The sequence below is a fragment of the Schistocerca americana genome, chromosome 2 (assembly GCF_021461395.2).
Source record: "Schistocerca americana isolate TAMUIC-IGC-003095 chromosome 2, iqSchAmer2.1, whole genome shotgun sequence".
NCBI lineage: Eukaryota > Metazoa > Arthropoda > Insecta > Orthoptera > Acrididae > Schistocerca > Schistocerca americana.
Window position 1 is genome coordinate 320,186,475 of NC_060120.1, and position 5,406 is coordinate 320,191,880.

Genomic DNA, 5,406 nt, shown 5'->3' on the forward strand with positions numbered 1-5,406 from the left:
GAACCTGTCCCAACTCCCAGGCCATTTCAATTATCCTGTGTAACCATTTAAGACCTGACATTCCACTGTATTTGATGAGTTCCGACTTAATTTCATCTACCCCAGCCGCTTTATTGCAGTGCAATCTATTGACCATTTTTTCCACTTCCTCAAATTTGATCCTATTTCCATCATCATTCCTATCCCATTCTACCTCGAAATCTGAAACATTACTGATCGCATTTTCACCTACATTGAGCAACTCTTCAAAATATTCCCTCCATCTGCCCAAGGCATCCACAGGATTCACCAGCAGTTTTCCTGACCTGTCCAAAATGCTTGTCATTTCCTTCTTACCTCCCTTTCGAAGACTGCTAATTACATTCCAGAATGGTTTTCCAGCAGCTTGACCCATAGTCTCCAACCTGTTTCCAAAGTCTTCCCACGATTTCTTCTTGGATGCTGCAATTATCTGTTTGGCTTTGTTTCTTTCTTCAACATAACTTTCTCTGTCTACCTGGGTTCTGGTATGTAGCCATTTTTGATACGCCTTCTTTTTCCTTTTACAGGCTGCCTTGACTGTATCATTCCACCAAGCTGTTTGCTTCATCCTACTTTTACACACTACTGTTCCATGACATTCTTTAGCCACTTCTAGTACTGTGTCCCTGTACCTTGTCCATTCCTTTTCCAATGACTGTAATTGACTACATTCAACTGACTGGTACCTTTCTGAGATCGCTGTTATGTACTTGTGCCTGATTTCCTTATCCTGAAGTTTCTCCACTCTTATCCTCCTACATATGGACCTGACCTCCTGCACTTTCGGCCTCACAATCCCAATTTCACTGCAGATTCAATAATGATCAGCGTCATCAAAGAATCCCCTGAATACAAGTGTGTCCCTCACAGCCTTCCTGAATTCCTGATCTGTTATTGTATAGTCAATGACAGGTCTGGTTCCCCTGCCTTCCCAAGTATACCGGTGAATGTTCTTATGTTTAAAAAAGGAGTTTGTGATTACTAAGCCCATACTGGCACAGAAATCCAAGAGTTGTTTCCCGTTCCTGTTGGCCTCCACATCCTTTCCAAATTTACCTTTTCATACCCTTCTGTTCGATTTCCAATCCTGGCGTTAAAACCACCCATGAGCAGAACACTGTCCTCGTCCTTTACTCTAACAACTACATCACTGAGTGCCTCATAAAAACTATCCATCTTATCTTGATCTGTCCCTTCACAATGCGAATATACTGACACAATCCTAATTTTCTTGCTAGACACTGTCAAATCTATCCACATCAGTCGTTCGTTTACATACCTTATTGCAACTACGCTGGGTTCCATTTCTTTTCTGATGTAAAGCCCTACACCCCATTGTGCTATTCCTGCTTTGACTCCTGACAGGTAGACCTTGTATTCTCCCACTTCCTCTTCTTTCTCACCCCTTACCCGAATGTCACTAACAGCTAAAACGTCCAGCCCCATCTTACTTGCAGCCACTGCCAGCTCTACCTTCTTCCCAGAGTAGCCCCCATTGATATTAATAGCTCCCCATCTCATTACCATTTGTTTGCCAAGTCGTATCTTAGGAGTCCCTGGTTTGTCAGTTAGAGGTGGGACTCCGTCACCTCCAAAGGTCCGAGGCATTTTGCTCTGATTGTTGCCAGCATCATATTTAAAGTACCAGGGAAGCAGGTTGCTAGCCTTACTTGCCCCGAGTCCCATTGGGTTTTACCCCTAATGGTTGAGGGACTAACCGGTGGATTTGGTAGTCTTTGCCGTATGAGCACAAAGGTGACCACGACTCAGAATATGTCCGAGATGCCCAGCCTTATTCCAAAGTAACTGGTATCCCTACTGTCGGGACCACTTACTTGGCCACTCATACGTTGCCCGTGGTTCATGAACTAGGACATGACTACAGGAACCCACACCATGAACCACTAAAATAAATTTCCAGATATAAACTGATTTATTTCTTTTTATTTAAATTCTCTCATATATATATATATATTAACTATATATGACGGTAGTATCTGTTCCCGAAAGAACAGTTACCGTGGATGACCATGCAGCTTTGCTAGAAATGAAATGATAATTCAGTAGACACCCTAGCTGCAAGCAGGCGTTGATACACTTCATTGGGGACATGTTGAAAATGTGTGCCCCGACCGGGACTCGAACCCGGGATCTCCTGCTTACATGGCAGACGCTCTATCCATCTGAGCCACCGCGGGCACAGAGGATAGTTCGTCTGCAGGGACTTATCCCTTGCACGCCCCCCGTGAGATCCACATTCCCAACATGTCCACAATACTACATTCGTAGTGCGCCTAATAGATGTTTGCCCATCATACTCATCCCGGGTTCGAGTCCCGGTCGGGGCACACATTTTCAACATGTCCCCAATGAAGTGTATCAACCGCTGCTTGCAGCTAGGGTGTCTATTGAATTATCATTACATTTCTAGCAAAGCTGCATGGTCATTCACGGTAACTGTTCTTTCGGGAACAGATACTACCGTCATATATAGTTAAAAAATATATGGGTTCCCGGCCTTTGACCTTCTTGTGCGAACGCACACGCTATGCCCGAACTCGTACGGGACTTGGTAGATTAATCTGTCACGAGTAATGAGTATGATGGGCAAACATCTATTAGGCGCACTACGAATGTAGTGTTGTGGACATGTTGGGAATGTGGATCTGACGGGGAGCGTGTAAGGGATAAGTCCCTGCAGACGCACTATCCTCTGTGCCCGCGGTGGCTCAGATGGATAGAGCGTCTGCCATGTAAGCAGGAGATGCCGGGTTCGAGTCCCGGTCGGGACACACATTTTCAACATGTCCCCAGTGAAGTGTATCAACGCCTGCTTGCAGCTAGGGTGTCTATTGAATTATCATATATATATATATATATACACTCCTGGAAACTGAAATAAGAACACGGTGAATTCATTGTCCCAGGAAGGGGAAACTTTATTGACACATTCCTGGGGTCAGATACATAACAAGATCACACTGACAGAACCACAGGCACATAGATACAGGCAACAGAGCATGCACAATGTCGGCACTAGTACAGTGTATATCCACCTTTCGCAGCAATGCAGGCTGCTATTCTCCCATGGAGACGATTGTAGAGATGCTGGATGTAGTCCTGTGGAACGGCTTGCCATGCCATTTCCACCTGGCGCCTCAGTTGGACCAGCGTTCGTGCTGGACGTGCAGACCGCGTGAGACGACGCTTCATCCAGTCCCAAACATGCTCAATGGGGGACAGATCCGGAGATGTTGCTGGCCAGGGTAGTTGACTTACACCTTCTAGAGCACGTTGGGTGGCACGGGATACATGCGGACGTGCATTGTCCTGTTGGAACAGGAAGTTCCCTTGCCGGTCTAGGAATGGTAGAACGATGGGTTCGATGACGGTTTGGATGTACCGTGCACTATTCAGTGTCCCCTCGACGATCACCAGTGGTGTACGGCCAGTGTAGGAGATCGCTCCCCACACCATGATGCCGGGTGTTGGCCCTGTGTGCCTCGGTCGTATGCAGTCCTGATTGTGGCGCTCACCTGCACGCCGCCAAACACGCATAAGACCACCATTGGCACCAAGGCAGAAGCGACTCTCATCGCTGAAGGCGACACGTCTCCATTCGTCCCTCCATTCACGCCTGTCGCGACACCACTGGAGGCGGGCTGCAAGATGTTGGGGCGTGAGCGGAAGACGGCCTAACGGTGTGCGGGACCGTAGCCCAGCTTCATGGAGACGGTTGCGAATGGTCCTCGCCGATACCCCAGGAGCAACAGTGTCCCTAATTTGCTGGGAAGTGGCGGTGCGGTCCCCTACGGCACTGCGTAGGATCCTACGGTCTTGGCGTGCATCCGTGCGTCGCTGCGGTCCGGTCCCAGGTCGACGGGCACGTGCACCTTCCGCCGACCACTGGCGACAACATCGATGTACTGTGGAGACCTCACGCCCCAAGTGTTGAGCAATTTGGCGGTACGTCCACCCGGCCTCCCGCATGCCCACTATACGCCCTCGCTCAAAGTCCGTCAACTGCACATACGGTTCACGTCCACGCTGTCGCGGCATGCTACCAGTGTTAAAGACTGCGATGGAGCTCCGTATGCCACGGTAAACTGGCTGACACTGACGGCGGCGGTGCACAAATGCTGCGCAGCTAGCGCCATTCGACGGCCAACACCGCGGTTCCTGGTGTGTCCGCTGTGCCGCGCGTGTGATCATTGCTTGTACAGCCCTCTCGCAGTGTCCGGAGCAAGTATGGTGGGTCTGACACACCGGTGTCAATGTGTTCTTTTTTCCATTTCCAGGAGTGTATATATATATATATATATATATATATATATATATATATATATATATATATATATATATATCACCGGTTGTCGCATGACTATTACAAGATTATAATTAACGTTAGTCTGGTTGGGAATTTGGTAAGCTAGACTGGATACCTGGTGAAACAGTTGCTCAGTAATGCAAGGTTAACTTCCCCAGACAGCTCACAGCTTTTAAACCGCTTTTATTGTCAATCAGCACCGCTTTCAAAGAAAATTAAAGCAACAACGTTACAAAGTATTTTCATATCTGGGTAATTAGGGCGATCTACATCCACTTAAGCCCCTCAGTCTTCAGTCCATTGCCAAATTAACTATCCCCGATGCCACAAACCTAACTCTTGTTTTAGTTAAGTTGTACCATGAAGCTGATTTCTTCCATAATCAGTGAAGTACTTCCTCACTAGCTACTCAGTCTGCCCATCTATTCATCATTAGTGTTTTGTAACACCACATTACAAAATCTACCATTCTGCTCTTGGTTGCACTGTTTTCCATACATGTTACACTTCCAGGTAAGACGAGAATCCAGGCAATCGGTTCCACAAAAGACTTCCTAATATCCAAATTTATTTTTGATGTAAACAAATGTTTATTTAACAGAAATGCTTACTTTCCTTAAAAGAGCCAGTCTGGATCTCATCTCCTCTTTAGTTCTGAATCGTCAGATATTTTGCTGCTGAATAGGAACTTTCACATACTTCTCCTTCCTGATGTTTTATCCCTAGTAAGTTGAGAATTTCAAGAAATGTATTTCAGAAACTACATTCCAGTCATCATCGTCAAAAACTAATAGAGTAAGTCCGGGAGAGTTGGATTACTTTTCTTCTTCAGCATAAAATTTGTATGTTTCTTCACTTTTTTAAGTTCTGGCAGCATGTTCGTACAGAGTGTCATGTAAACTTGAGTACAATTTATTATTGAGGTACCTCCACTTAAAATACGAGAGATATGATAAAATGAGAAAATAAATGAGTGGTCTATTTCAACCATAGGTGCGTGTGTGAGATGAGCCAATGTACTGGTGAAACGGATCATATGAAAATGGTTATATATGAAA

The 5,406-nt window shown here is 46.0% G+C and overlaps 1 non-coding gene across 1 annotated transcript; it reads right to left on the minus strand.

The window, feature by feature from the left end:
• Window positions 1-2,145: 2,145 nt before the first annotated feature.
• On the minus strand, window positions 2,146-2,220 carry Trnat-ugu. The gene has a single exon. It is a non-coding gene; the product is annotated as a tRNA-Thr (tRNA).
• Between the last annotated feature and the right edge of the window lie 3,186 nt (window positions 2,221-5,406).